This window comes from Equus asinus, chromosome 10, assembly GCF_041296235.1.
Source record: "Equus asinus isolate D_3611 breed Donkey chromosome 10, EquAss-T2T_v2, whole genome shotgun sequence".
Lineage (NCBI taxonomy): Eukaryota > Metazoa > Chordata > Mammalia > Perissodactyla > Equidae > Equus > Equus asinus.
In genome coordinates this window covers 45,302,676-45,311,863 of record NC_091799.1, presented here as the reverse complement: position 1 = coordinate 45,311,863, position 9,188 = coordinate 45,302,676, and positions in this window count along the sequence as shown.

The window sequence follows — 9,188 nt, the reverse complement described above, 5'->3', positions numbered from 1 at the left end:
CTCCACCTCCAGGTCAGTCAAAATGCTATCTTGCAGGCCAGAGAGAAGGGCCTAAGTGTGTAGGCCCAGCCTAGGTGCCAGGGAGGCAGGCAGGCTGGGTTCACATTCCAGCACCACCTTGCCCAGGTGTGGTGGTGGAGGCCAGCCGCCTGACCTCTTTGAGCCTTTACTCTCCCATCTGAAAAGTGGCAATGATCATATCTTTGTTAGAGGGCCATTCATTCATTCATTCATGCATGCACGCTGGCCTTCAAAAATGTTTCCTGAGCTCCTGCTCTCTGCAGGGCTCTGCCTGGGCCCTGGGACACAGGGTGAAGAGGCCACATGTGACCCTTGTCCTCATGGGGCTTACAGTCTAGTCAGAGAGACAGACATTTAACATACAGTTTTGCAAATAAATGTTTGGTCAAAATTGGGACCAGAGCTGTGAAGGAAAATTTCCAGCATCTTCTATGAGACTGAGGGTCGTGGACCTGTAAGCCTGGGTGGTAGATCTGACCAAATGGGCAGGTGAATGAGTGAATGTGTGGACGAGGGAATGGCCATCTCCCCCTCAAGGTCCCTCGGGCCTTAGAGAAAGGGTTGGAGTGGAGCCCATAACGAGCACTTCGCGAGGCTGGTCCTCATGTCACTCTGAGTCTTGTCTCAGCAGTGGACAGTAAGAGGCAAGGGCCCAGTTGGACTCCTGGTCCCTCTGGTGGGTGCAGTGCTGGTGGGGAGATGGAGGCTCAGTGTCGGGAGAATCCTGGGAGAACCTCCACATAGAAAGAAGGGGTGGTTCCAAACGTGGCCGTGAGAGGCAGGGCCTGAAGAGTGGCGAGAGCAGAACTCGAGGGGTGTCCACTACACTGCCCTAGGCTCTATGACCACCCTCCAGAGGTTGGTTGAGCGCCTCTGGGGTTCAAAGCCTTGTGTGAGGGGCTGAGTATGGGGCGAGGGCGGCACAGTCTGCCCTCTTGGGGCACACGGTCTAGGGGGACAGCCCCTAAAATGGAGACCTCAGTGCATGGTCTGTGGGCTCACGGGGAAGTGGGAGGCGCTATGGGGACCAAGAGGTCCTGACCAGACCAGGGGATGGGAGAAGGCCCAGGGGGAAGTGATGTCTTGAGCGGGGGGAAGTGCAGAGACATAAAGAGGCCACGGAGGGTGGACAGCAGAGGCTGCGGTGTAGGTCCAGTTAAAGGGTTTGATTTTACCCTCAGGGCAGGAGAGTGACACAGTTAGGCTGGCCTTTTCCAGCATTAGGTCTGGTGGCCACTCAAGGAATGGATCATGGAGAGAAGTGACAGGGTAAGGGCAGCCAGGTGGGCAAGAGACGGGATCGGAGGGTGGACTCGGATGAGGCGGTGGGGGTGGGGTGGAGAGAGGCCAGTAGCTGCTCACGGGTGCAGGTGAGCAGGAAGAGGCTGAGAGGTGGGGCTGTGGATGGGGGAGGTGAGCTGAGGGTCCCTATGGGGGTGAGGAGTTGGTGCCAAGAGGTAAGGGAGTCTCCTAAGAGACCAGGGCAGGGAAGTGGCCCATCTGGGATTTGAACTCAGATCTGGCTCCACAGCCTGTGGCTGTTCCAAGGCATCCCAGTAGGCCTGATGTCCAGCAGGGGCCTGGGAGCCCCTCTTCCCCCAGGCTCTGCTGAGCTCTGTGGGTCTCCTAGGAGCCCAGACCAAACAGCTCCCCCACCCTTCCCCACCGCCCCATTCCCCTCCTTACAGTGAAGACCGCTTGAGTCACGGACACCGTGTCCAGCCTGCAGTTGAGGTACCGAATCCTCTGGCTCAGTTTTTCTTTCCAAGTTTGGACAAACCCAAGGAGGTCTTCCGTGGTCACCATCTGGCAGAACATGGAGGAGAAAGCCCCAGGAAGCAGGCTGCGGGAGGGCAGGCTGGTTCCATCTGCACCACAGGGACAGGGGCTGCCTGGTCAGAACATCTCTTGGTTCGATGGGGGCCCCTCACTTGCAGGGAGGGCCCTGGGGGAGGGGGACACTGGGCCGGCTCTCGGGCAGCTGCTCTGGGACAGCGGATCCTTCACTGACGGGGCACCAGGAGTGCTGTGTGATGGGGACACAGAACGTTTCCAGGGGGCTCTTCTAGCTCCAGCACTCTACGTTTAGAAGGAAATGTTTGGTCCAAGATGGCGAGAGTGTGTAGGAGTGAAATGGCCACAGCGTTTCTTGGGGGTGATCTGGCCATCCCCATGACAATGCAAATACACTGCCCCCCGCCCCGGCCCCCGACCAGCAGTCCCACAGACCGTGCCCCACAGGCGCTCAGGGAAGCAGCCGAGAGGACGCTCACCTTCATACACGCCACTTAGCAGTCCTCACACACTGTTCCCTGAGTGGCTCGCTGACCTGGTAGATGACCCAGGCCAGGAGGCGCCTCGGCCTCTAGCGCTTCCTTCATCTCCACTGCACTCTGAGTCCCGCCCATCCCCTGCCACTCAGCTCTGCCACTCAGTGGAACATGCCCTGCTGGCACCTTGTCCAGGCACTATTCTCTCCGCCTCAGTCTCGACATCCTGCCTCGCTCCACCTCCCTCCCTGCCTTTCTGCCCCCAGCAGCAGGAGGCCCTCCTCAGTGTGGCACTGAGCACACAGCCCTGTTCACACCGTCCCTGGTCCCCACGGCCTTCACCCTGCATCCAATGATCGAGGCCAATCACAATCACTGCTCTGCAGAGGTGGCCCAGCAGCGCCCTCCAGAGGCACAGGACCGCCTGCCCACCCGGGCTCATGTCCCCACCTGGCCAGGAGGCTGTGCAAGCCCCCAGAGCCTGCCCCACACCCTGGCACCACCAGGAAAGGGCAGGAGGGAGCTGGGAGGCAAGGAAATGTGGGAGAGCAAACGTTTCTGCTCCGGAGGGGCGGGGCTGTCCCGAAAGGGCCTGCGGAAAGGGTCACAGCAGACTAACCTCTTTTCCCTGTCCCCAGGGGAGGTGTAGAGACATCTGCACGGAAATACGGTCCCGAGGGCCCTCATAGCTGAGCACCCACTGAGCACTTACTGTCTTCTCTCCCCTTGAGTTTCGACACATTTCCACCTGGCTTTGAAGCTGTTCCAGAGAAGAATTTAATCCATCTGATTGCGAATTGGATTTTGTCACCTAGAAAGACTAGAGGTTCTACTATTTGTTTCCCGAATACTTATTTTGATCAAGAAAATGTTCAGCAAAACATATTATCTGAGAGGTGGATTAAGTACTAGAAAAATGAAATCGGGGGGAAAATACACAATTTTATCAGAAACTAGACCAAAGCAAAATTAAAAGATTTTTTTTTGCCATCAAATAGATAAGGTTTAAGCGTAAGATTAGTGACCCACAGTCCTGGTGAGGAGTTAGGAGGACATGCTCAGGCCCTGCTGGTGAGGGGATGTCTGTGGAAGCCACCTGGAAAGCACAAAGAGCCTCAAAATGTTCACGCCCTAAGCCAACAATTCCAGCACTGGAACATCTCCTACGGCCATAATCAGTCTCCTGTGCACGCGTATTTATCACCCCATTGGTATAATAATAAGTGACATCCACCAAATCTTCCTCCAAAAAAAGGATGGCTAAGTAAAAATGTCAACACTTCCAGGAGAGGAAAGCCATCACTTTGGTGTTTTTGAAGAATCTTTAAAGATTATCCAGCTTAAAAAATTGTATAAAGAGCCCCCTTCCCCAGTGGCCACTGCCATGATTGTCACTTTAGTGCCAGGAGCCCGGCTGGCCTGGCCATGCTCACCGGCCCAACTGCCTCTCCCAGCCGCACGGCTCCCCACTTTCTCTCGCTCCAGCTCTCTCCTCTCGGCTCTGCCCCACCAGGATTTTGCATGATCTCTCAGGACATTGCTCCCTCCCCTCCTGCCTGGCTGGCTCCTACTTCCCCATCCAGCCTTGGGAAGCACCACTTTCCCAGCCCAGGTTCAGTCCTCTCCTCTCCGCCCCACACACCTCACATGGCCCTCTTCCCCTTTTCTGGCCCAGGTGGCCTGTTCATGGCGGAGGCTGTAAGTTCTGGTGTCAGTCAGACCTGGCTTCACATTGTGGCTCCACCGTGGAGGAGCTCTGTGTTCTCGCCTAAGCCACTGAATTACTCTGCTTCAGTTTCTTTCTCTCTAAAACGGGGATAAAAACAGTACTTGCTTCACACAGCCTTGTGAGGACTAACACAGCTAATCAAAATAAGTCGGGTAGCAGGGTGCAGGGTGCATAATAACTCAGTGAGTGTCAGAGGCTATTATGATTTAACCTCTGTTGTCCTGGCTGGAGTGCAGGTCCCACCTGCAGAGCCCACACTGGGATCCCAGCACCTTGGACAGTGCCTGGTGTGCAGCTGTGTGCTATAAACATCTCCCAGAGGAAGAACAAATCCGTCCTACCTCGCACTTGATGTTCACCTGCAGATTTGTGAGCAAATGCTGGATTTTCTCTACGAAAATAAGGTCCACAGACAGGTTAGGGAATTTACTTTCAAACTTATTGATGACATCACTGGCCTGTAAAGGAATATAAGAAGTAAACGAGGGGAGCAAATTAAGCCCCCCTCCCTTTGGAACTTTCAGGCTTTGGAAGCAGAGGGGACAGGCTCAATTAATGGTTGGAGAGGGGTCTTGACCGGACCATCAGACGATGAGCCAGGCACCTGCCTTGTAGCCGGGGGCCCTGGGAGCCTGGCTGGAGGGCGGGGCCGGGCTCACTCACCTGGTCCATGTACTTACTCTCCATCTTCTCCATGTCAATCATGATTAAACTTTCAAAAAACTCTGTCCAGGCAGCTTCCTTCTCTAGTCGATGACACAGTGAGTCAATTTCTTCAGAAGAAAAGTTGCCTCCCTCTGAAAACAATCTGAAAATAATTTGGGACAAATGAAAGCCATGGATCAGACCTGAAACTTCCCACTCATCCCAAATACTGTGGTTGACAAGGGTTTCGATTAAGTGTTCAAGATCATGGTAAAATGAATGCAAGTAGTTCAAGGAAAGAAGCAGGGAAACAACCCAAATATCCATTCATGGATGAATGGATAAGCAAAATGCAGTATATACACACAATAGAATATTATTCAGCCTTAAGAAGGAATGAAATACTGACACATGCTACAACCTGGATAAACCTTGAAGACGTTGTGCTAAGTGAAAGAAGACAGACACAAAAGGACAAACATTGCATGATTCACTTATATGAGGTGCCTACAGTAGTCAAATTCATAGAGACGGAAAGTAGAATGGTGGCTTCCAGGGGCTGGGGGAGAGGAGAATGGGGAGTTAGTGTTTAAGGGGTTCGGAGTTTCAGTTCGTGAAGATGAAAAAGTTGTGGAAATGGTGATGGTGATGGTAGCACAACCATGTGAATGTACTTAATGCCACTGAACTGGACACCAAAAATGGTTAAAATGGACAACTTTATGTTATGTATATTTTGTCACAATAAAAAATTAAGCAGGAAACAAGACCACCCCTCAGTAGAGAAAGATTGGATGCTGGCTCCCACCTGCAGTGCTTGATGAACTCAATGTTGGTGTAGCAGAGCTTGCCCAGGCTCTCCTCCAAGTACTGGCGGAAGCTGCGCAGGGACACCTGGCTGACATCGACGTGGCTGAGCAGCTCCTGGTGTAGTGTGCTGCTGAGGGTGACCAGCCTAGGGGACATGGGAGGACAGAGGGGTAACCTGGACGAGAGCTGGCAGCCTGGGAGGCTGCTGTAACTCCACATGCCGTGCCCGGCCATGGGGCCACCAGGACCACTGCTTATCTTCTCTGGGTAGGAAAAGGGGCATTAGAAGGAAGTTCAAAATGCCAGTGTGCGCAAGACGTAGTGTGGAACTCTCAGTGTGCTGGATTGGAGGACGCACCTCTCCTCTCTGGCCCTGCCACCAAACTGGTAAGAGTTCCCAGGTGCTACTGGGTCTCCTCGGCTCCAGCACGCTTTCTCTCTCTAACTCTCAGCAACAGACAGGGATAGAGCCTGCAAGATGGAGAGTCCTGGGGAGCAAGTGGGGAGCAGGCAGATGGGTGGAGGTTGTTCGGGAGGGAGGGGTCTCGGAAAGAGAGTCTTAGAACCAGCACAAAACTGGGCAGTCAGGTTTGCCCCTTTATATCAGTGGATATTCATTCCCAATGAGCCTGAATTCCGCTGGACTTCTCAGTGAAAAGAACCGGGACTGGGCTTCAGGAGCTCTGTCCTAGTCCTTCAGAGCCAGCAGACAGCCCCAGAGCACCCGCCCCACCTCCCTATTGCCTGCAGTGGTGAAAGTGCTGTGGTCCCAGCTCTGCCAAGAATGAAGTGCGTGGCTCTGTGATGGTGTTTTTCCAGCCTCAGTTTTCACACTGTGCATTGGGCCAGAGATCCAGGGAAGGGGACGGAAACCAGCCTTCAGGAGCATCTTTATTTGTATTTATATTTAATGCGCACATTTTCCAGATGAAGACAGTGAGGTTCCAAAAGTCAAGCAGGTCTCCCACGGCCATAGGTCTGGGACTCTCGGCCAGGCTGTCTGACTCCACAGCTCCGTCACTGCCCCAAGCAGCGGGAGGCTGGGTGGGACCATGCGGAGACTCTGAGAGCTTTAAAGGTCTGTGATGGAGCTCGAAGTGCGACACGCGTGAAAGCCCGACAGGGGCCATGGAAGGATCTAACTAAAAGTGCGTCCCCCATTAGGTGCCTAAGAGAGAAATGGCACCTCTTTTTGAGTGCTCTAAGCTGAAAATAACGGCTACCACTTTTGGAGGCTGCGGCTTATACCAGGTGCTCAGGATTCCTCACTGCAACATTTCAAGGAGAGTCAATTCCCCCACCAACATTGCTTCTGCAGGTGAGGGAGGGATCAGAGAAGTCAGGTGACCTGCCAGAGTCACAGCTGGAGAGCTTGCGTCTGACGGCTGACTCCTGAGCTACAGACTGGCCTCTGGAGCATCTGCCGTGCAGGTATGGATCCAACAGATGTGTGAGTAGATCTGGGATCCACACAGCTAAAACAGGGCAATACTCTTCTTTTCAGCATCTAACACCCTCTTTTTAAAAAACAATTAAAAAAATTTCAGACGAGGATTCTGAGCACTACCTTCTCTGCCAGCCTGGGAGGTGCGAACCCTCACACACATCTTTTATGATGTGATGACAACATGCTAAATGTTTGGTGCAAACTTTAATGAACTTGGAGCTGTGGTGGCACAGACACTAGGGATGTGGGGCAGGGTGGCCTCCCCAGGCAGGGTCTCTACCTGCCCTCACATTGTGGATGTCCTTTTCAATGTGCTGGGCTCTTGGCTTGTGCCGGTGCAGATGCAGCTCCAGTTCTGAATCCAGGCCATCAATCTTGGTGGCCACGATGGCCCGGGCATTGAGGGCATATAGGTTGAACCACTTCTCTAGGAGCTGGAAAAAGCCAGCTTGAAATCTGATGGACAGATCAGTGAGGGTCAGCCCTGCCAGCAATCATGACCAGGGAGGGACCTTTCCATATTGACACATAAAATGCTTCCCCCTTTCACTCCTCCTTTTTTTGTGTTTGAGGAAGATTGGCCTTGAGATACCATCTGTTGCCAATCATCCTAGTTTTGCATGAGGGAGATTGTTGCTGAGCTAACATCTGTGCTAATCTTTCGCTATTTTGTATGTGGGATGCCAACACAGCATGGCTTGACGAGTGGTGTGTAGGTCCGTGCCCGTGATCCAAACCCACGAACTCTGGGCTGCCAAAGCAAAGAATGTGAACTTAATCTCTATGCCACTGGGCCGGCCTCTCACTCCTTCTTCTTTGTTTTATTTCCCAATTACTCTGTATTTCCTTGTCTGGGTGGACTATCACTCATTCATCCAGACCTCTGATGGAGGACACTGGGTGTTTCCAACCATTTGTTCTTACAAAGAAGGCTGCAGTGAACAACCTTGCACACATGCCAAGTGTGGAAGCATTTCTACAGGATAAATTCCCTGAACTGGAACTGTTGAATCAAAGGCTAAAATGCATGTGCGGTTCCTGAAGATATGGCCAAACCGCTTCCATCACAAGGCAACTTGAACTCCCATCCACAATGAATCATAGCTCCTATTTCTCTAAAGCCTCAGAGTGTATTGTCAAACTTTTGAATTTGACAATTTTGTCATGTTATCACTGAGACTTAGGATATTTTCATGTGTTTAAGACTATTTAATTTCTTTTTTTGGTACTGTCCATTAATATCTTTCTCCTATTTCTCTTTTGTGTAGCTGCTTTTTTTTCTTATCAATCTCTGTATATAAGAGCTCTTTACGTATTGGGAACGTGAGGTCTTTTGACTGTGATATGAGTTGCAAATATTTTTCCCAGTTTATCACTTCTTTTTAAAAATGTATGTACTGTTAGGATGGCTACATATTGTTAAGATGTCACTTCTCCCCAAATTTATCTATAGATTCAATGCAATAACAAGAAAAAAAAGCTCAACAGATGTCTTCTTATGGAAAATGACAACATGATTTCAAATTTATATAGAAATACAAAGGGCCAAGGATAATCAAGACAGTCTTGGGGAAGAAAAGTTGGTGGACTTACACTACCAGATGTTGAGTCTTAGTATAAAGTGACAGTGACCAAGCAGGGTGAGGTGGTGGTGCAAGGACAGACACAGAGAGAAATAGAAAAGAAGCCCAGCAGAGCAGTGGGGAGAGGAAAGTCCTCTCGAATGGCCTGGGGTCAACTGGTTATCCACAAGGGAAAGAAATGACTCTGACTCATCTAGTGCATAAACAAAAACAAATTCCAGGTGGATTTTACATCTAAATGTGGAAGTTTTAAACAATAATGTTCGTAGTAGATAACACAGCGGGATATTTTCATGACCTAGGGGCAAGCAAAGCTTTCTTAGATAAGATAGAAAGTATACTAACCCTAATTAAGAAAATTGATGAATAGGACCTTATTACAAATAAGAATATCTGTTCATCAAAAGATACTTTTAAGAGAGTAAAAAAGGCAAGCACAGAATGGGATGAACATTTTGCCATGCAGTTACCTAAAAAAACCTCATATCTTGGATAAGTAACTAACTCACATAAATTAATCAGAAAAAAGGTAAACAGTCTGCCAGAAAAACATGGGCAAAAGATTTGACCAGGCATCACAGAAAGATAACCAAATGGCCAGCAAGTATATGAAAAGGTGCACAACACCATTACTCATTGTGAAAATGCAACTTAAAACCACAATGAAACACTGCTACATATAC